This window comes from Pseudophryne corroboree, chromosome 2 (genome assembly GCF_028390025.1).
Source record: "Pseudophryne corroboree isolate aPseCor3 chromosome 2, aPseCor3.hap2, whole genome shotgun sequence".
In the NCBI taxonomy this organism is placed as follows: domain Eukaryota; kingdom Metazoa; phylum Chordata; class Amphibia; order Anura; family Myobatrachidae; genus Pseudophryne; species Pseudophryne corroboree.
The window spans coordinates 94,013,420-94,037,973 of record NC_086445.1 but is presented as its reverse complement, the minus strand read 5'-3'; positions in this window follow the sequence as shown (position 1 = coordinate 94,037,973).

Sequence of the window (24,554 nt, the reverse complement as noted above, 5' to 3'; positions counted from 1 at the left end):
CCATGCACTGCCCCTTTTCCCGAACAGAATTAAGAACAATTTTGTCTGAATTTCCTGACCCTAGGAAAGACTTAGTTGCATGTCAAAAGTATATTAGAGAGCTAGGAAATTCTGCAGAGCCAAATAACAAAGATTGGAGGACAGTTTTGAGGGCATGTTTACCCCCCGATGTCGACTCAGTGAAATTTATCGCTGACTGTAAACTAGATGAAGAAATACCACTAACAGACGAGTATAATCAGGATAATGTAAAGAGAATCAACTTACAGTTAGGGGTATATTTTCCTGCAGTAGTAAAGTGGAATAAAATCTTTACAATAAAACAAAAAGAAGGTGAATCCACACCAGAGTATTTTCACCGGGCTCTGCAGGATATGGCTAGGTACACTGGTATAGATGACATTAAAACTAATGTACACCACAGAGAAGTAGCTGTGTCCGTATTAATGGACGGCTTAAAAGACACACTAAGAATCAGGGTACAAACCTCTCTACCTCACTGGAGAGGTATCTCGGTGGCTGCATTAAGAGAGTCCGCTATCGAGCATGACCGTAATATCCAAAGAACCAGGGAAGCACAGGGAGAGCGGTTGATGGTGATGAGCATCCAAGCATTAGAGGAGGCATCAAATCGACCGAAACCCCAGGCCACTGGCACATGGAGGAAGCCAAGGGTTTGTTATCTTTGTAAAAGAGAAGGGCATTATGCCAGCAACTGTAACAGCCCACATAAAGTCAGACCCCCTAGACATGAATATGAGCAAAGTTATGACACACGAAATTATAATCAGGGATCATATAGGAAGAATTTTGGGCCACACCCATGATATGTAGTCAGGAGAGGTGATAATTAGGACTGATGGTAAGCCTGAGGTAACAGTTAATAAATTGGGAGGTCATTCCCTGAAGACACAGGAATGACCGGGTAAAATTTGTAATGTATCTGTAAAATGTTTTTGTTTTTTTTTTCCTCCCCATCTCTGACGGTCATCGGCAGGACTCAAACATTACATAGCTACTTGGTCTTTGCAGAAGTCTACCAAACCCCAGCATGACCTACCCGCATCAATGTATCCTGGCCAGATACAAAGGGTGGAGTTTGGAAATGCTGGTGGGAGGGACTGCGCAAAGATACCATTGGACATGTAGGTGTGACAGCCTGATGATGAACGGAAGAACTGACAATGTTTTTTTCTCTCCTGAAAAATGTTTGAAAGATGTTTTTTTTTCCTGTTGTTGTTTATTGTTGATTTATGTGATGCATATATATATGAACGGTTCTCTCTCTCTCGTTGTTTTTTTTCTCTCTCTCTCTCTCTCTCTCTTCTTTCTCATGTTCTCATAACGTTACAGATGGTATGTCACACATCAGTTGGATAAATGGTAATGCAAGATTTATTCTCCTTACAGAAAGAGCATTGAGCTAGAAGAAATATTGTATCACCAGAATGTTTAGAAGACTGAGAGACAGCACCTTTGAGATGACAGCAGAACAAGAAGAACAACAAGACTAGAGAACTAATTATCGTAACAAGTTTCTCTCCCCCTCAAACTGTTTTTCTGTACCCCCATTACAAATCTCTCCTTTTCTCCTCCTGTAAGATGGACTTGCCCCAAGAGACTGTGATACGGATTTTTCTGTTGACCATGATGTTGACCAGAGCAGTCTGTTTCGGTGAGAGTACCAGTGAGGTCGAGAAAGGATCCAGAAAGGTTCTGATGACAGAGACAGAGGCGTAAATTTCCAATAGAAGCACAATCACAGAGCAAAGGCGAGTACCGGAAACGATCTAGCAGCCATGTTATTTGTAAACATTGTGAAGGATTGTTAGCTGAAAAGAACTGTATCTGTAGACACTGTGACAGTAGAGTTGAGGATGGGTGCATCAAGAAATGTCAGTCCAGTTTTAACATTAACATGGACCGGCATCCATTGGGTGACTATCACTCATTAGTGGGTAAGGTGTTAAACCAAACAGATTGTTGGGTATGCTCTCAAGTACCTCAAGGCCATAGCAAATCAGGATTAGTGCCATTCCCTTTAACTATAGGGGAGGTACTTGAGCTAAATGGTGGGAGGCCAGTGGACAGGAGGTTTAATATCTCCAGTCCTCCTAGTTTGAAGCTCCACCAATATCATGTGGATAGATCCCTAGTATGTTTTAACATTTCCAATCCCCGAAAGCCGGGAAATTGGGAAGTGTCATGGAATAACCAAACCATGACCTTTTCATACAGAGCCGATAGAATGCCTACAGATACAGAACTTATACGCCACATAGCCGGTAGTGGAAAATATTTCCGATATAGGTATACCCTAGGAAGTAGGATCATGAGAGTTGGAGAAGTATCACCAGGATACTGTGCACATATCGTACAAACTGATACGTGTACTAAACAGATGGGAGAATTAGGGTTAGGAGATTTCATATGGAAAATGTGTAATATGGTTATGTCCTACTCCGTCCCATATGTTCTCCCCGATGATGCATATTTCATATGCGGGAGAAAGGCGTATGAGCGGCTTGCCCCAAACTCAGAGGGATTATGTTATATTGAAAAAGTACCGCCTGAAGTAATGACTGTATCGCATAACAAAATTGATTTGATTTACGACCCAACCATTGAAACCATGCTGTGATAAAAGGTGATTCCACGACCTGTTTCTTTCACCCGTTTCTCCTTTGTTTTCCTCCAAGGTACAAAGACATCCGCTTGGAAGAAGAATTTGACAACCTTTTACACAGACAACTGATGGACTATGCCATAGACCCCCCATATCCCTAGTACCTTTAATTTTACACTAGCCCAACACTTTTTGTAAGTCTATGGACATTGAAAAAGCTTTTTGCACACCGTTTATAGCAAAAGCATCGGGAGACTACAGTCAACATGTACATCGAGACAAGACAAGACAAGACACAAGACAAGACCTCAATCGGCAAATGTATATTAAACTCACATAGTTTATGACTGCATTTACCATAATTGCTCTTTATCTTCATTTCTACAACCTTCAGGTAATAACACACATAGTCGATAGGGAATATAGGCACAGATATCAGCACTCACATATCCCCCCATTCATGTATCATCAACTAAAATGTGCTCCCCCATTTTGTTGCAACCAAAAGCCGAAAAGAGCTCGGTAAAGTTTGACAGCCCATCCACAGACCCGTACCACGGGATAAGAAGGAATTCAAATGTATACTTCGCAATACCTCGAAGCTTGATTTAAAACACGTACGGCACGATGATACATGACCCCTCAAACATGGACTCATACATACATGCTTCTACTATCTCACTAGATCATACCTTTTTCTCACCTTCTTCTCTTCTCCCCTACCCAATCATAGAAATGTATTATACATGACATATATTTTTCTCTTTTTGAACTGTTTTAGGAAGTGGCAGTTATTGGTGACTGCCAAAGGGTGGACTGTCAAAGTCAGAAAAATATCTCGCTGCACATTGCCATATATGCACCTCATGCGTGTGCCCGCTGCACGAGCATGAGCTCTCCCGTGCGTGCGTATACTCGCAGTCGCGTGCACTCGCAGGCGCATGGTATGCGCATTTACGGTAGAGTTTGTGTGCGTCTAGCGGGCGACTCAATTGTAACATATTTTAGTCATATAATGTATTTTGTAGATTATGGTCCCTTTGATAGAATCTGAAAGTTTAGTTAATATAGCATGTTCGGGGACAAAGAGATTCCTCTTTGTTTGATACGAAGGGTCAGACAGGGGTTACACAGTGGTGTTTAGTATCCATCGGAAGAGAATATAATTAGCAATATTCCGGTGTTGGTTTGAAGCGGATTACTCGCTCGTGCGTATAGTTATGGACATAAGAAGTTTATGGACATTTACTATATTTGCACTTTATTACCCATGCGGCGGGAAACACAGTTTCCCTCCCAACTGAGCTGTTGGAAATAGTCACGGCCCACCTGTATGAATCAACCTATGACCTTTTGTTATAATGCAGAGACGAATTCCTGTGTCCAATGAACAATAAGAATGTAGGGACCATTGTACTGTATTGTGTGTAGTGTATAAAAAGACAAGCCGATCTGGGCCAGCTCTCTACTCTTCTCAACGGTTCTCATCACTGATAATCGGGAGCTGGATATCCAGAAAGGCGCTTGCGATTGTTCCCCTTGTGCGTAAGTTCTCTGCAACCATATTTATCTCCTATTTTGTTGTAAGCCATTCTCTCTCTCCTTCCCCCTTAAATGTAATTGTGTCTTTGTTGTATTTTAACGTGTAGTAACTCGGTTAGGTATTTTATGTTAGTTTGGTAGTGTATAACTTGTAATGTGTATTCTTTTGCGATTGAACGTTCATTCTCTCCCTTAAAAGGTGTTAGACCCTTAGACCGGTATTTGAGTGTTTATTATATTGCTAAAGGGTTCTCAGAGCGTAAGAGTAGCTCATACAGCTTTTAAACTAACAAAGTTACACTGTGTTGCATTTACACCTTATCACTGCACAAAGGTTTACAATTTAAGTACATTGTTTATGATATTGTTACAAAGGTTTAACTCTGTGAGCGTCAGCGCCGCTTGTGATCTCCTCGTGGTCTCGAGCGTCCGCTACGCTGATAGCGTATCATTACGTTAGTCGGCAGCCTATAGCGTGCTTGCCTTTACGTTTTAAGCCGTGTGCGTCTCGTCCACGGCTAAGCGTTTGTTACGCTACGTGCGTACTCTTACGGTATTCCATACGCCAATTGCGTACTGTGTTCATTAACCTTTTAGAGTGTTTAATATAGGATATATTATAGGCTTTATCAGACTGGACAGCGTTTGAACTAAAGATAAAAGATCAGGGATGTGAAAGCGATTGGAGCCAAGAACACAGCTAAGAAATGTCTACCCAACTGTGGCATACAGAAAGCGGCATGGCTGTTTCAGTGTGATAAGCGCACACTGGAGGACTGCCCGGTAACTGCGTAGTGTCCCCTTGAGGATATCTATGTGAAGGAGCTCGCACAGAACAATTTTTTATGCACTCCGCCTTTTCCCCTTCCCGACACAATAACTATCATATGGATGCTGGCCCGGTACCTCAGGGTGGCAGACATCTTTTATTGCACAACCATATATACGGATACAGACCTGCACATCCTGATTGATCCCACTTATAAATACTACGGATGTAAACCTGTGAGATACTAGATGAGGACAACGATGTGATAGCAGAGATGTTTTATTTCCTGAATGTGAGCTGGAGTAATGCAACTGAATACTCCGAGCTGGAGGAGACTTTCAACGAGGTCCTGTACTTAGCTATAAGTCCTCAGCAGGTGACACCAAAACACATCAATATTATAGATATGATTTAAAACAAGATCTTAATCAGTATCTGCCGTCAACTGCAAGCTCTTCTGTACAAAAACATGGCACCTACGTGTCTGCTGCCATGTCCAGTCTGCGTATCCATAGAGCTACCCTTAAGCTTGATATTCTTAGTGCTTGTGTTAAGTCTCCTTACAGGGACCTGTAAGTAGAGAAGCAGTCGAGTACAAGTTTGACGACGGTGAGAACCATCTCTGTTTGTTAATCCCTGTGTATGTGTGTGTATCCCTACCTATCTACCTTTCTTCTGGACGGACAGTGGACCTTGCACTCCTGTGCAAGGTAGAATCTTCACCTGGTGTGCAAGTAGGTGAAAGTTCGGGGTCTGGGGCCAAGAGTGACGATGATTACCATCACTTAGGCCTGTAGTCCCTATTTGGGAACACATCTTGGTTCGGTGGGCATATCGGCCTGCGTTAGGAAAGGTACTCATCTCATCTCCTTCCTCCTAGGTCATCGTGTCCGGTTCCAATTGGTGTACCAGGAACGTTTGTTCATCTCACGTCCAGAAGGTAAGAGAGTGCGATGCCAGGTAAAAAGCCATTCTACACCTGCACGGCAGCAGGCACCACGCCGCACCCCTCTTACATTTGTGCCCCTCGTACCTCCTCATTGGTGTTAGGGGGCCAGTACATACTTTCCAACATTCCTGTTTGGAAAATTAGGACTTATTGGCCACATCTCAGAGGTGGCACAGGAGACAGCAAACAGTGGCAGTGTGCAAGATAATCTGTTTTATGCACATCCGCCATCGTTCCAATATATTGCTGTACATATGGCGCCACTGGCAGAATTTGAGGGTAGGGGTAAGGTAAGGGGTTCGCTGCACACAGGTCCTTCCTCCTCATAAAACACCTTGGGTCACACCAATAAGAGCTAGATGCGCCACTGTCTGCAGCCTTTACCTTCTTATATGTATTCCTTAATTTTGGTCAAAAACATGGTATTTACAATAACTTTTCAATATATGAAAATAAAAGTGCCCTAATCCCACAACCAAGTAATGCCTGTGAGAAGAAAACTCCGGGTGCCAGCCTGTTGTCTGATTGCATGTAATTCAGAGAAAACAGCTTAGACATGGTTGACCAATAGAGTGTATGTATTACGTTACATACAGTATGTTATGTCCAGCAAAGCTGAATGGCAAAGCTTTACAGGAGACCAATAAAATGGCTTTATATGAAATCAATCCCCAGCCCCCATTTCTTATTTCCACGTTCCTCTGAATGTGCTTTTGTACTTTCAAGTTGAATAGTTCATTTAAAGCTGGCGCCCAGCCACATGTACTTAAAGCTTCCTGGAAAGAGGAACATAGCTGCAGACATTAAGAAAAGAGTCTTGTTGATTTTCGTAAACGTTGCGCTAATTTTATCTTTAAAGGGAAACTCCACCTCTAAACAAACTTTTAATATCTTTCCCAGCTTTGGGCGCCTCTCCAAGGTGTAATATCACAGAATAGACGATGGCGCGTCCACCTTACCGGTGTAAATATTGGGAACAGCGGGGATAATACTGTCTTGCAGCAGCACTCCTTGAGAAATAGATTTATTTAAGACTATTGAGATCTGCACAACAAAATCCACAAACATGGATTAACAACAATATATATTTTTATATATATATATATATATATATATATCTCGACAGGATGGTGCAAAAAATCTGATCGCCGGGCGTTCGAAAGGTGATTGACAGGAGGAAGCCGTTTATGGGTGGTACTGTAACTGACCGTTTATTGGGAGTGTCCGGAAAAGTGTGTATAGGTTGTTGGGTCGACTCAACTTAGCTCGACAGTCATTAGGTCGACCACTGAAGGTCGACATGGGAATTAGGTCGACATGTACTAGGTCGACATGTACTAGGTCGACAGGTGAAAATGTCGACAGGTGAAAAGGTCGACATGAGATGTTGGACTGTTTTTTGTGTCGTTATCTTCGTAAAGTGACGAGGAACCCCAATTAGTGCACCGTGTCCCCTCACATGGCTTGCTTCACTCGCCATGCTTCGGACAAGGTGCCTCGCTCCTCTACCGCAGCCCTCGGCACAGGTTACCATTCCAATCATAGTCTTCATGGATAGTCAAGTATGGAAAAATCCAAATAATGAAAAGAAAAAAAAATGTGAAAAACTCATGTCGACCTTTTGACCGGTCGACCTAGTACATGTCGACCTAATGACCATGTTGACCTATTGACCATGTCGACCTAATGCATGTCGACCTTCAGTGGTCGACCTAATGACTGTCGACCTAAGCCGTGTTGACCTAACGACCGTATCCCCGAAAAAACGCAGGCTTGTCTTGTAGGAGTAAGTCCTGGGCTGCGCACAGACTGCACAAAGTGTTTTTTTGCAGCTCGGCGTACACATGGGATCGCACACTTGCATGGCGAATTTACACTCCGCAATGCGACTATCTGAACGCAGTACAGCAAAGTTTGCAGCCCAGCGATCAGGTCTGAAGCACCCCCAAAGCCCATAGACTTCTATAATGCAATACTAGCTTTTGCTGGTGTTACCATCCACATCGGAAACCTGGGGCCAGTGGCTCAGTACATAAGGGAAATGCGGTAAAACCCTATAAATGAGTACATATAAAATACTTCAAAGAGAGGACCAGTGGAGAAGATGGCCATAGCAACCAAACAGCTTTGAGGAAGCGTTTATCAAGTACATTCAATGAAATGATAGCTACTGTAGATGATGATTGGTAAATCACAAAAGGACTAGAGATGTGCACTTGAAATTTTTCGGGTTTTGTGTTTTGGTTTTGGGTTCGGTTCCGCGGCCGTGTTTTGGGTTCGACCGCGTTTTGGCAAAACCTCACCGAATTTTTTTTGTCGGATTCGGGTGTGTTTTGGATTCGGGTGTTTTTTTTTAAAAACACTAAAAAACAGCTTAAATCATAGAATTTGGGGGTCATTTTGATCCCAAAGTATTATCCTCAAAAACCATAATTTCCACTCATTTTCAGTCTATTCTGAATACCTCACACCTCACAATATTATTTTTAGTCCTAAAATTTGCACCTAGGTCGCTGGATGACTAAGCTAAGCGACCCTAGTGGCCGACACAAACACCGTGCCCATCTAGGAGTGGCACTGCAGTGTCACGCAGGATGGCCCTTCCAAAAAACACTCCCCAAACAGCACATGACGCAAAGAAAAAAAGAGGCGCAATGAGGTAGCTGTGTGAGTAAGATAAGCGACCCTAGTGGCCGACACAAACACCGTGCCCATCTAGGAGTGGCACTGCAGTGTCACGCAGGATAGCCCTTCCAAAAAACCCTCCCCAAACAGCACATGACGCAAAGAAAAAAAGAGGCGCAATGAGGTAGCTGTGTGAGTAAGATAAGCGACCCTAGTGGCCGACACAAACACCGGGCCCATCTAGGAGTGGCACTGCAGTGTCACGCAGGATGGCCCTTCCAAAAAACCCTCCCCAAACAGCACATGACGCAAAGAAAAAAAGAGGCGCAATGAGGTAGCTGTGTGAGTAAGATAAGCGACCCTAGTGGCCGACACAAACACCGGGCCCATCTAGGAGTGGCACTGCAGTGTCACGCAGGATGGCCCTTCCAAAAAACCCTCCCCAAACAGCACATGACGCAAAGAAAAAAAGAGGCGCAATGAGGTAGCTGTGTGAGTAAGATAAGCGACCCTAGTGGCCGACACAAACACCGTGCCCATCTAGGAGTGGCACTGCAGTGTCACGCAGGATGGCCCTTCCAAAAAACACTCCCCAAACAGCACATGACGCAAAGAAAAAAAGAGGCGCAATGAGGTAGCTGTGTGAGTAAGATAAGCGACCCTAGTGGCCGACACAAACACCGTGCCCATCTAGGAGTGGCACTGCAGTGTCACGCAGGATGGCCCTTCCAAAAAACCCTCCCCAAACAGCCCATGACGCAAAGAAAAAAAGAGGCGCAATGAGGTAGCTGTGTAAGATAAGCGACCCTAGTGGCCGACACAAACACCGGGCCCATCTAGGAGTGGCACTGCAGTGTCACGCAGGATGGCCCTTCCAAAAAACATTCCACAAACAGCACATGACGCAAAGAAAAATGAAAGAAAAAAGAGGTGCAAGATGGAATTGTCCTTGGGCCCTCCCACCCACCCTTATGTTGTATAAACAGGACATGCACACTTTAACCAACCCATCATTTCAGTGACAGGGTCTGCCACACGACTGTGACTGAAATGACGGGTTAGTTTGGACCCCCACCAAAAAAGAAGCAATTAATCTCTCCTTGCACAAACTGGCTCTACAGAGGCAAGATGTCCACCTCATCATCATCCTCCGATATATCACCGTGTACATCCCCCTCCTCACAGATTATCAATTCGTCCCCACTGGAATCCACCATCTCAGCTCCCTGTGTACTTTGTGGAGGCAATTGCTGCTGGTCAATGTCTCCACGGAGGAATTGATTATAATTCATTTTAATGAACATCATCTTCTCCACATTTTCTGGATGTAACCTCGTACGCCGATTGCTGACAAGGTGAGCGGCGGCACTAAACACTCTTTCGGAGTACACACTTGTGGGAGGGCAACTTAGGTAGAATAAAGCCAGTTTGTGCAAGGGCCTCCAAATTGCCTCTTTTTCCTGCCAGTATAAGTACGGACTGTGTGACGTGCCTACTTGGATGCGGTCACTCATATAATCCTCCACCATTCTTTCAATGGTGAGAGAATCATATGCAGTGACAGTAGACGACATGTCCGTAATCGTTGTCAGGTCCTTCAGTCCGGACCAGATGTCAGCATCAGCAGTCGCTCCAGACTGCCCTGCATCACCGCCAGCGGGTGGGCTCGGAATTCTGAGCCTTTTCCTCGCACCCCCAGTTGCGGGAGAATGTGAAGGAGGAGATGTTGACAGGTCGCGTTCCGCTTGACTTGACAATTTTGTCACCAGCAGGTCTTTGAACCCCAGCAGACTTGTGTCTGCCGGAAAGAGAGATCCAAGGTAGGCTTTAAATCTAGGATCGAGCACGGTGGCCAAAATGTAGTGCTCTGATTTCAACAGATTGACCACCCGTGAATCCTTGTTAAGCGAATTAAGGGCTCCATCCACAAGTCCCACATGCCTAGCGGAATCGCTCCGTGTTAGCTCCTCCTTCAATGTCTCCAGCTTCTTCTGCAAAAGCCTGATGAGGGGAATGACCTGACTCAGGCTGGCAGTGTCTGAACTGACTTCACGTGTGGCAAGTTCAAAGGGCATCAGAACCTTGCACAACGTTGAAATCATTCTCCACTGCGCTTGAGACAGGTGCATTCCACCTCCTATATCGTGCTCAATTGTATAGGCTTGAATGGCCTTTTGCTGCTCCTCCAACCTCTGAAGCATATAGAGGGTTGAATTCCACCTCGTTACCAGTACCACTTCTTGCTTCAGATGATGGCAGGGCAGGTTCAGTAGTTTTTGGTGGTGCTCCAGTCTTCTGTACGTGGTGCCTGTACGCCGAAAGTGTCCCGCAATTCTTCTGGCCACCGACAGCATCTCTTGCACGCCCCTGTCGTTTTTTTAAAAATTCTGCACCACCAAATTCAAGGTATGTGCAAAACATGGGACGTGCTGGAATTTGCCCATATTTAATGCACACACAATATTGCTGGCGTTGTCCGATGCCACAAATCCACAGGAGAGTCCAATTGGGGTAAGCCATTCCGCGATGATCTTCCTCAGTTGCCGTAAGAGGTTTTCAGCTGTGTGCGTATTCTGGAAAGCGGTGATACAAAGCGTAGCCTGCCTAGGAAAGAGTTGGCGTTTGCGAGATGCTGCTACTGGTGCCGCCGCTGCTGTTCTTGCGGCGGGAGTCCATACATCTACCCAGTGGGCTGTCACAGTCATATAGTCCTGACCCTGCCCTGCTCCACTTGTCCACATGTCCGTGGTTAAGTGGACATTGGGTACAACTGCATTTTTTAGGACACTGGTGAGTCTTTTTCTGACGTCCGTGTACATTCTCGGTATCGCCTGCCTAGAGAAGTGGAACCTAGATGGTATTTGGTAACGGGGGCACACTGCCTCAATAAATTGTCTAGTTCCCTGTGAACTAACGGCGGATACCGGACGCACGTCTAACACCAACATAGTTGTCAAGGCCTCAGTTATCCGCTTTGCAGCAGGATGACTGCTGTGATATTTCATCTTCCTCGCAAAGGACTGTTGGACAGTCAATTGCTTACTGGAAGTAGTACAAGTGGGCTTACGACTTCCCCTCTGGGATGACGATCGACTCCCAGCAGCAACAACAGCAGCGCCAGCAGCAGTAGGCATTACACTCAAGGATGCATCGGAGGAATCCCAGGCAGGAGAGGACTCGTCAGAATTGCCAGTGACATGGCCTGCAGGACTATTGGCATTCCTGGGTAAGGAGGAAATTGACACTGAGGGAGTTGGTGGAGTGGTTTGCGTGAGCTTGGTTACAAGAGGAAGGGATTTACTGGTCAGTGGACTGCTTCCGCTGTCACCCAAAGTTTTTGAACTTGTCACTGACTTATTATGAATGCGCTGCAGGTGACGTATAAGGGAGGATGTTCCGAGGTGGTTAACGTCCTTACCCCTACTTATTACAGCTTGACAAAGGCAACACACGGCTTGACAAATGTTGTCCGCATTTCTGGTGAAATACTTCCACACCGAAGAGCTGATTTTTTTTGTATTTTGACCAGGCATGTCAATGGCCCTATTCCTCCCACGGACAACAGGTGTCTCCCCGGGTGCCTGACTTAAACAAACCACCTCACCATCAGAATCCTCCTGGTCAATTTCCTCCCCAGCGCCAGCAACACCCATATCCTCCTCATCCTGGTGTACTTCAACACTGACATCTTCAATCTGACTATCAGGAACTGGACTGCGGGTGCTCCTTCCAGCACTTGCAGGGGGCGTGCAAATGGTGGAAGGCGCATGCTCTTCACGTCCAGTGTTGGGAAGGTCAGGCATCGCAACCGACACAATTGGACTCTCCTTGTGGATTTGGGATTTCGAAGAACGCACAGTTCTTTGCGGTGCTTTTGCCAGCTTGAGTCTTTTCAGTTTATTAGCGAGAGGCTGAGTGCTTCCATCCTCATGTGAAGCTGAACCACTAGCCATGAACATAGGCCAGGGCCTCAGCCGTTCCTTGCCACTCCGTGTGGTAAATGGCATATTGGCAAGTTTACGCTTCTCCTCCGACAATTTTATTTTAGGTTTTGGAGTCCTTTTTTTACTGATATTTGGTGTTTTGGATTTGACATGCTCTGTACTATGACATTGGGCATCGGCCTTGGCAGACGACGTTGCTGGCATTTCATCGTCTCGGCCATGACTAGTGGCAGCAGCTTCAGCACGAGGTGGAAGTGGATCTTGATCTTTCCCTAATTTTGGAACCTCAACATTTTTGTTCTCCATATTTTAATAGGCACAACTAAAAGGCACCTCAGGTAAACAATGGAGATGGATGGATACTAGTATACTTATGGATGGACTGCCGAGTGCCGACACAGAGGTAGCTACAGCCGTGGACTACCGTACTGTGTCTGCTGCTAATATAGACTGGATGATAATGAGATGAAATCAATATATATATATGTATGTATATATAATATCACTAGTACTGCAGCCGGACAGGTAGATAATATATTTATTAGGTAATGATGACTGATGACGGACCTGCTGGACACTGTCAGCTCAGCAGCACCGCAGACTGCTACAGTAAGCTACTATACTATAGTAGTATGTACAAAGAAGAAAGAAAAAAAAAACCACGGGTAGGTGGTATACAATTATGGATGGACTGCCGAGTGCCGACACAGAGGTAGCTACAGCCGTGGACTAATGTACTGTGTCTGCTGCTAATATAGACTGGATGATTGATAATGAGATGAAATCAATATATATATGTATGTATATATAATATCACTAGTACTGCAGCCGGACAGGTAGATAATATATTTATTAGGTAATGATGACTGATGACGGACCTGCTGGACACTGTCAGCTCAGCAGCACCGCAGACTGCTACAGTAAGCTACTATACTATAGTAGTATGTACAAAGAAGAAAGAAAAAAAAAAAACCACGGGTAGGTGGTATACAATTATGGATGGACTGCCGAGTGCCGACACAGAGGTAGCTACAGCCGTGGACTACCGTACTGTGTCTGCTGCTAATATAGACTGGATGATAATGAGATGAAATCAATATATATATATGTATGTATATATAATATCACTAGTACTGCAGCCGGACAGGTAGATAATATATTTATTAGGTAATGATGACTGATGACGGACCTGCTGGACACTGTCAGCTCAGCAGCACCGCAGACTGCTACAGTAAGCTACTATACTATAGTAGTATGTACAAAGAAGAAAGAAAAGAAAAAAACCACGGGTAGGTGGTATACAATTATGGATGGACTGCCGAGTGCCGACACAGAGGTAGCTACAGCCGTGGACTAACGTACTGTGTCTGCTGCTAATATAGACTGGATGATTGATAATGAGATGAAATCAATATATATATATGTATGTATATATAATATCACTAGTACTGCAGCCGGACAGGTAGATAATATATTTATTAGGTAATGATGACTGATGACGGACCTGCTGGACACTGTCAGCTCAGCAGCACCGCAGACTGCTACAGTAAGCTACTATACTCTATAGTAGTATGTACAAAGAAGAAAGAAAAGAAAAAAACCACGGGTAGGTGGTATACAATTATGGATGGACTGCCGAGTGCCGACACAGAGGTAGCTACAGCCGTGGACTAACGTACTGTGTCTGCTGCTAATATAGAGTCTAGACTGGATGATAAATTATTGATAATGAGATGAAATCAATATAATATCACTAGTACTGCAGCCGGACAGGTACTATATATATTTATTATGTAATGACTGATGACGGACCTGCTGGACACTGTCAGGTCAGCACAGCACCGCAGACTGCTACAGTAAGCTACTATAGTAGTATGTATAAAGAAGAATGAAAAAAAAAAAAACCACGGGTAGGTGGTATACAATATTATATATATATATATATATATATATATTATATACAATTATATATATATATATATATATATTAAACTGGTGGTGATTGATTATTAAACTGGTGGTCACTTCAGGTCACGTTGCAACTTGCAACTAGTACTCCGAGGCCTAAGCAGACAATCACAAAATATATTATTATACTGGTGGTCAGTGTGGTCACAACAATGGCAGTGTGGCACTGACTCTGGCAGCAAAAGTGTGCACTGTACGTTATATGTACTCCTGAGTCCTGCTCTCAGACTCTAACTGCTCCCCACTGTCAGTGTCTCCCCCACAAGTCAGATAATACACTTACAGTCACACTATCTATTATCTAATCTATAAATATCACTTCAGCAAGTAGTATAGTAGTATACAGTATAGTAGTACTCCTCCTAATAATGCTCCCCAAAATACTGTGTCTCTCTCTTCTCTAAACGGAGAGGACGCCAGCCACGTCCTCTCCCTATGACTCTCAATGCACGTGTGAAAATGGCGGCGACGCGCGGCTCCTTATATAGAATCCGAGTCTCGCGATAGAATCCGAGCCTCGCGAGAATCCGACAGCGTGATGATGACGTTCGGGCGCGCTCGGGTTAGCCGAGCAAGGCGGGAAGATCCGAGCCTGCTCGGACCCGTGTAAAAAACCTGAAGTTCGGGCGGGTTCGGATTCAGAGGAACCGAACCCGCTCATCTCTAAAAAGGACAGGGGTGGAATTGAGTAAAAGTCGGCCACAAATGCACCTGCATTACATGGACGGAGACAATGAATATAGGGGCTCATTCCGAGTTGATCGCTCGCTGCCACGCAGCGATCAGGTACAAAAACGGCATTTATGCGCATGCGTATGGCCCACAATGCGCACGCACGACGTACGGGTACAAAGCCCTTTGTGGTTGTGCTCCGGTTCTACCGAAGCCACAAGAAGATTGACAGGAAGGGGGCGCTACTGGGTGTCAACTGACCGTTTTCAGGGAGTGTTTGCAAAAACGCAGGCGTGTCTTAAAAAACGCAGGCGTGGCTGGCCGTTCGCTGGGCGGGTGTATGACGTCAAATCCGGACACGAATAGTCTGAAGTGATCGCAAGGGCTGAGTAAGTCCGGAGCTACTCTGAAACTGCACAAACTGTTTTTGCAGAGCTCGGCTGCACAAGCATTCGCACTTCTGCTAAGCTAAAATACATTCCCCAGTGGGCGGCGGCATAGTGTTGCACGGCTGCTAAAACTAGCCAGCGAGCGATCAACTCGGAATGACCCCCATAGTCACCTGTAGGTGGAGCTGGATGCATCTCTGTGACTGTGCTGCCTCTATCCTTGCACTTAGAGGCCCATTTGTCAACAAGTTTTAGTCATTTAAAATTTGTTGCATATGATAAATTATGCTCCAGCCAATCAGCTCCCAACTTATATTTTTCAAACACATGACAGGAGCTGATTGGCTGGAGCACCATTTACAAAGGGCAACAAGTTTTAAATGGCTAAGATTCATTGATAATTGGGCTCCTTGATTCCATACCAGCGTGCACATGCACCAGCTCTGTCCTTGGTGCAATTTTGTAGGCATGCCATTACTAAACGTACCCCGTTAGCACCCAGTAATGCCCCATCACTCATGGCTCTGCATCCCGTACGATTGGCTGCAGATCATGTGTAGTTTATGAACACGTAAAACAGGCTTGTGTGTAGCTCTGCATTGGCCCCAAAGGCAATACTGTATGTAACTTATTGCAATGCTCTGTAAATTACAGAAGGGTCTCTCAGATATGATCATCAGGTTACCATTGTGCATGAAAACAAAATACAAACAAATAGAAGTATTAATATGTGAAATAAAATAGAACCAAATGGACTTTGCTTAAACATTAGGATGTCTTATTTAAGTCCCAATTTATATGATTAACATACGGTTGTATTCATTTCGGCGTGACAGATGAGCGACCACTCCTAATTGGTTGGTCATCTTTGGCTTGGTTGGGCACCCGCCCATCAACACTTTCTGCTATTTTGAGACAAGAGGCTGAGGAGGCTATTCAGAGATGGACACAGATTTTACTCTCGCAGCAAATTCTGTCCCTATACACTCACATGCTGGGGGCTACCCAGCACAGCGCAAGGCCGCCCAACATTTGATGCGCTGCCCCACGATGTGTTTGCAATTTAATTGCAAATGCATCAAATAGAGGTAGACCCCTGCCGCCATGTTTCCATACACAGGAAGCGCAGGTCACATCATAGGCCAGGCCCCCTGAAAACGGCCATGAAGCGCCTGCGTTTCACGATCGCCACCCCCAATGCCGCGTCGCCGCCCCCGGACACCCGTCTCCTGTCACTCACCATGCGATCACATCCTTCAGGGATGTGATTGCATGGTGAAGGGTCGCGCACGCACACTATGGCCGACCCTATGCAGCGGCTGCATCCATCTCTTAATGAGGCCATAAGTCCGTGCCAGTGAATATTGTTGTTGGGTTTTTTTTCATTGCTAAACGTAAATTTAAATTAATAGAAGGCAGACATTAGTTACTTTATATTAAGGTCATGGGGCCATTAAACACTTAGCTGGCATGGTTGCATGGCACGCGACTGTGGCCAGATGAGCTCTCAATGATACAGTCCCATGTGACCTTGCCCTCCTCTGCCACCACCCAGCATTTTAAAAGGAAATCAGTGCTGCACAACTGATCCTCATGCAGTTCCGTGTTATGATGTGGTGGTCACTGGGGGTGTGGGGGGCAATGCTACAATGGGAATATATGGACACTGGCCGGATGTTGGTAGTGTAACGGGGATATATTGCAAGGCACCCATAGACTATGCTTACATTCCTACTAATTAGAGTAAGAACTACCAGCGGTGCAGCCGCTGCAGTGTGCCGGGGCCTGTGGCATTAAAGGGGCCAATAGCCAGCAAAATTATCATCAGTCAGACTGATTCATTGTAGTACATCGCGGCCGGCCAGTGAGTCACTAACACTGACTGCAATGCGGGCCGTAACAAAGAAGGAGGAGACACACAGGCCAGAGGAGAGGAGGGGGCACCTCCCCTTCATCTACAGAGAGACGCACAGGTGTAGCCTCCCAGCTCTCAAATCGCGGTCCAACTTTTGCGGCGGGCCCGCAGGCGCATACGCAGCGCCCTTACTGCACATGTGCATGTACTTTCTGCGGGGGGCCGCAGAAAATGCGATCACCTCTGCCTGACAATCAAACAGATGCGGTTGCGGGGCGGGAGGGGGGCGGCAACACATTGTTTTCAGGGAGGAGACGGAGCGTTGCGGGGGGCGGGGCATTCCGAAGGCTGGGCGGTGCGGTGCGAATGGGGGTGTATAGGGAGAGTGGTCGCGGCAGCTGTGTGACATCACAGACAGCCGCTGCGACAGGTAAAATGGCGCCGGGACTCCTGCGGACGCAGCAAAGCGATCGCAATTTCTACTTGTCGAAGGGTGGGAGGCGCCGGTCAGTATGCTGGGCGGCCTTGACCAGCGTTGGGTGGCCCCCAGCATGCAAGCAAACGGATAGCAAATTCTGCTGATTAGTAGAATTTGCTATCCTTACTGAATTAGCCCCTATGCCTGCAGTCTCGGTGGGGAGCGCTGTTCGTGCCTGCCCCCAGTTCAAAGTATTGAAAATGACCTTCTCAAAATGGTCATTTTTGGAGGGACATTTTCAATAGTATTCCAGATGGAATACTGTAACAGTTGCCGTGGCGTCTCGTGTGATCACACGGCTTGCACAGCTAAAGAGACCGCAATGCTGTGTGCAGAGGCGTCGCTCTGCCTCTTTACACCCGGTGCGGTGGGTTAAAATAGGAACGTGGCTTCACGGGATGGGGGCGTGGCTTCGCAGGATGGGGGCATGGCTAGCCGTCCCGACCCCGTTTTCATCACGCCGGGGGTCCAGGAGGAGTGGGCTGCCGCTGGGAGTGCTCCTGTTCAGTGACAGGAGCCGGGTTGTGGCACTGTAATGTTACAGGGCAGCACCTAGCTCCTGTCACTGAGCAGGAGCCGTCACTTTGGTGTCACCCCTCGGCGGGTGACACCCAGGTGCGGGCCGCACCCCCCTTCTGACGCCAGTGGCTGTGTGCACTACTATGTAGCTGCAGCAGCATTAAAAGTAAGTTAATTTCATTTTTTAAACTAAAGAAAGTGTGTGACAGATGACATCTTGATGTTATGAATGTCAAACTGAAGGTGTGGACAGTGTGGAGGAGCAGCATGCATGTCCACGAAGAACAGTAGTAGTTGCTATTTTATATTTTAGATTTTTATTATTGTGTTTCTTTTGTGTGAGGACGGGGGTCCAAAGTATATATTTTCACCAGGGCCCACCAATCGCTTGTTCCGCCTCTGCCACTAATGTTGAAGAAATCCTTGGAAAAATGCAGCCAGCACAGCGCCCGGTTCTACTCCACTGTGACTACATCGTTCCTGCTTCAGGCCACCGGGTGTTGGGGCCTGTGACCCAGGTAACGATGCAGTGTAAACAGCTCGACCCAGATTATCCAGCCCGGGTTATGCTTAAAAGCTGCTGATTGGCTGTGTATGCAGAGTTCCGCCTTAAGGGAGTGTCTGTGAGTGACATGCAGGGAAGACCTGGGAATAACCCATGTTCAAAAATAAAGATTTTCCCCTTTTCACCTGCTCAGGTGGGTGCTGACAAAAACAACATCATGTAGTCTGAAAAGAAATACGAGTTTGGAATTGAAATGCGCGTGTAATTCGCAGTCTGAGTTCACCATGAATTCAGCTCGCAGGACCAAGATTGCACCTACAGTGTTTGTATTCCCTCCTTACTGTTCATATGATGGAGCTAACGCTGAACTAAGATTGAAACACCCTCTATTGGTTTCACGCAGAAAATTGAGATTAGGTTCCAAAGGTGAACTCATTAGTTCTTTTAACTTCCAATACCACCTCTATGCTGATGACACTCAAATCTACCTCTCCTCCCCTGATCTCTCCATTGCTCTCCTCACTCGTACCTCAAACTGTCTTTCTGCTATCTCTTCCTGGATGTCTCAGCGCTTTCTTAAACTCAACATGTCTAAGACTGAGATGATCATCTTCCCACCCTCCCGCACAGCCTCACTTCCCACAATCTCATTATCCATTGATGGCACAACTATCTCCCCTAGCCCCCAAGTACGCTGTCTTGGCGTAATCCTTGACTCCTCCCTCTCCTTCAAACCACACATTCAGCACCTCTCACAAACCTGTCATTTTCATCTCAAAAACATTTCCAGAATCAGACCTTTTCTCACCCAGGATGCCACTAAGATCATTATTCACTCACTGATTATTTCCAGACTAGACTACTGTAATCTCCTCCTAACTGGCCTCCCTGACAATTACCTCTCTCCACTCCAATCTATCCTCAATGCTGCTGCCCGGCTCATCTTCCTCACCAAACGCACTACGTCTACCTCCCCTCTCCTACAGGCCCTCCACTGGCTTCCCTTCCCTTTCAGAATCCAATTCAAACTTCTCACACTCACTTACAAAGCTCTCACCCACTCCTCTCCCATCTACATCTCTGACCTTATCTCCCTTTACTCTCCCACCCGTCCTCTTCGCTCTGCTAATGCACGCCGACTCTCCTGTCTTCTGATTACTTCCTCCCACTCCTATCTCCAAGATTTTTCACGTGCTGCTTCCTTTCTCTGGAATTCTTTACCTCTCCCCCTCAGACTCTCCACCTCTCTACAAAACTTCAAACGGGTTTTTAAGACCCATTTCTTTACCAAACCTAGCCAAATCTCATCCTAACCCTCTGTTCCACGCTCTCTATGTACCCCATCTGTGTCACCCCTGTCTGTCTACCCCTCCCCTTAGAATGTAAGCTCTCACGAGTAGGGCCCTCTTCCCTCATGTGCTTATACGTTTCTTACTTTAATAATCCTCAACTGCCCAGATCCAGCAGTTTTTTGGCCACCTGGAACTTATCTCTATGTTTACTGGTGTAGTTATGCTTAGTTACCCTGTACTTGTCCTAAATTGTCTTCAACTGTAAGTCACTGTTTTCCTGTTTTGATTATGTGCATATGTACTCTGTAATTGGGCGCTGCGGAACCCTTGTGGCGCCATATAAATAAAGGATAATAATAATAATAATAATGCCCTCTATTGGGAGTTGGGACTATTTCAATTTGATTCTTGCATATGGTTTTGCGCATTATATTGTACTCCGGTTTAGTACCCTCCAATGGTTGTACACTGTGAATCCAGCAGTCTATTAAAACACATCTAAATCAAGGGGTTGGATACGAAATCCTGGCAGTCGGGATCCCATCAGTTAGAATACGGACAGAGGGATCAAGTGGGATCCAATTCAATTGGATAGCTGTATTTTATATTTTTACCCTGTCTAAAAAGTTGCATCTCAATGAAACAGAAGTCCAGGAGAGCGCAATCAACTCAGCATAGCAGGGGGATGGTGCGGGGGAGCAATACAAACTGGGTTTACAGACACTGCAAAGTGGGTGACATGGCAACGATGACGCAATTCAGCGCAAATAGCATAATCGCTAATTTACTCAGGAAGTGCGTGGCGCAGGGTGGACGTGGTGCAGCCCGAGGAGACACAAATGCTCTTCTGCAATACAATACAGAGAACAATACAGCAGGGGATTAAGTCCGACTGGCCAGTCTCAGTTAATCCTATTAAAGGTCAAGATAAATGTGGACCCATCCAGGGGCAAACGCAGGATTTAGTGAGGGGGGTTTCCGTGGGTGGGTGTGTATGTATATGCGCATGTATGTGTAATAAATATATGTGTGTATATATATGTGTGTATATATATATTTGTGTGTATATATATACATACATGCATACATACATACATATACACACACACACACATACATACAGTACATATATATGTACGGAGGCAGGACGGCACTCATAAAGACTGGTAAACCATAGAAAATCAGCAGAGGACGCTGAAGCTGTTTGTCAACGTTTCAGAGTTAGACTCCTTTAAAAGAGTGTAACTCTGAAACGTTGACAAACAGCTACAGCGTCCTGTGCTGATTTTCTATGGTTTACCAGTCTCTGAGTGCCGTCCTGCCTCCGTACATATTATCTAACTCTGACGGGCACCGGAGCATGTTGTGCGGTACTAGTAAGGAATGCCATTCATCATTTGCAGATATATATCGATATCTATATATATATATATATATATATATATACACACACACACACAACATCGAGGGTGCGGCACTCTTGGCGACTTGGAGAAAAAACTTGTTAAACAGCGCGTAGAAGCAACGTTTCAATGACTTTTACTCCGTCATTTTCATCAGGTTTAACAATTTTTTTCTCCAAGTCGCCAGGAATGCCGCACCCTCGATGTTGCATGGACTTACCTGTGAGGGCACCCGGTGCATTTAATTCAGTATTGGGAGAGTCGGGCATGTTGGTATATATGTGTGTGTGTGTGTGTGTGTGTGTGTGTTTGTTTGTGTGTGTGTATATATATTAGGGATGAGCGGGTTCGGTTCCTCTGAATCCGAACCCGCCCGAACTTCAGCTTTTTTCCACGGGTCCGAGCAGGCTCGGATCCTCCCGCCTTGCTCGGTTAACCCGAGCACGCCCGAACGTCATCATCCCGCTGTCGGATTCTCGCGAGACTCGGATTCTATATAAGGAGCCGCGCGTCGCCGCCATTTTCACACGTGCATTGAGAGTCATAGGGAGAGGACGTGGCTGGCGTCCTCTCCGTTTAGAGAAGAGAGAGACACAGTATTTTGGGGAGCATTATTAGGAGGAGTACTACTATACTGTATACTACTATACTACTTGCTGAAGTGATATTTATAGAGTCATAGGGAGAGGACGTGGCTGGCGTCCTCTCCGTTTAGAGAAGAGAGAGACACAGTATACTATTTTGGGGAGCATTATTAGGAGGAGTACTACTATACTGTATACTACTCTACTACTTGCTGAAGTGATATTTATAGAGTCATAGGGCAGTGGCGTGCGGTGAGGTCAGTGGCTGGTGAGGCATGCCCGCTACCAGCACTATAGCTGGCGCCAGAACCCGCTACTGTACTGCCACCCACACCAGCTGCCAATGCCTGCTAAAGTCACCACCAGCTACAGCCCCCACCGCTAATTCCCAATCCGATGCTGCCGCCAATGCCCGTTAAGTCTGGGCAGCAGAGATGCCCGGGGTTAAGGACAGCAGCGGAGAGACTGCCTGGAAGCGGGATTACAGCTGCAGGCCCCTTATACACCGGCACAGATACAGTAATCACCCCCCTCCCCTTACACCCCGGCACAGAGGCAGTAATTACTCCCCCTCCCCTTACACCCGGCACAGATGCAGTAATCAATCACCCCCATCTCCCCTCCCCTTACTCCCCGGCACAGATGCAGTAATCACCCTCCCCTCACTCCCCGGTACACACGCAGTAATCCCCCCCCCCCCCCGCTTATACCCTGGCACACACACAGTATACACCCCCCCCTCTTTATACCCTGGCACACATACAGTATCCACCCCCCTCCTCTTACACCTGGCATACATGCAGTAATTACCCCTCCCCTCCCCCTATACCCTGGCACACACGTAGCGACTACCAACCACCCTTCCTTTCCTTATACCCCAGCACATAGCCACATATCCCCTTATACCCCAGCACATAGCCACATATCCACTTATACCCCAGCACATAGCCACTTATACCCCAGCACATAGCCACATAGCCACTTATACCCCAGCACATAGCCACTTATACCCCAGCACATAGCCACATATCCCCTTATACCCCAGCACATAGCCACTTATACCCCAGCACATAGCCACATATCCCCTTATACCCCAGCACATAGCCACATATCCACTTATACCCCAGCACATAGCCACATATCCACTTTTACCCCAGCACATAGCCACATATCCACTTTTACCCCAGCACATAACCACATATTCACTTATACCCCAGCACATAGCCACTTATACCCCAGCACATAGCCACATATCCACTTTTACCCCAGCACATAGCCACATATCCACTTTTACCCCAGCACATAGCCACATATCAGGTAATATCTCCCCCCCCCCCCCTTCCCCCTCCTCCTTCTTCTCAGTGGCACAGCTCCATGCTGAGCACGGCTGTGTACAGACCATGGGTTGCCCGGAGCTCTGAAACACAGAGCGCAGGGCAGCCCATGGTCAATACACACCAGCGTTCAGCGCACGGACACCGGGAGATGAGATCGGCTGGCTCTTTGGCCGCGCTGCTAGTACAGCGGCGGGGCGGAGCGGCCGATGGTAGTGGACTCATGAGTACAGTATGTCTGGCTGCGGCGCCTCCCGTAATTGTGTTACCGGCGCTTACCTGTAATGAACAACCCACGAGGCAGTGAGAGCGGGTACCCCCGGCTGTGAGAGTGGCAACCCCCGGCTGTGACAGGTGAGCGGGAGCAGCGGCGGCCTCAAGGAGTCCCTGTGGTGAAGGTGGGTTGGACCAGGGAGAGCTCTGAACCTGGTGCCCAATCACATCTTCCTCAGTGACAGGGACGGCCTTTTACATGGCCTGCAAGCACGCCCCTGTCACTGAGGCACTCATACTAGTGCCGCTTACAGCCGTTTTTTTAAATGGGCTTTTTACTGCCCATTGTTTGGCGCCGCCCCCGTTTCTGACACTTTATCATTGGCTTCAGGAGGCACCACTCTTGGTGCCTCCAAAACTAATTTAAACTTGCTTTAACACTGTAAAAATGATTACAGTAATATAAAGCATATACTTATGACACTTTGTGTCATAAGTATCATCTTTGTATCACTGTAATCATTAATGACAGGGGAGGCACTGCCTCCCCTGCCTCCCCTGACTGCACGTCCCTGTCATAGGGAGAGGACGTGGCTGGCGTCCTCTCCGTTTAGAGAAGAGAGAGACACAGTATTTTGGGGAGCATTATTAGGAGGAGTACTACTATACTGTATACTACTCAGACACAGTATTTTGGGGAGCATTATTAGGAGGAGTACTACTATACTGTATACTACTCTACTACTTGCTGAAGTGATATTTATAGAGTCATAGGGAGAGGACGTGGCTGGCGTCCTCTCCGTTTAGAGAAGAGAGAGACACAGTATTTTGGGGAGCATTATTAGGAGGAGTACTACTATACTGTATACTACTCTACTACTTGCTGA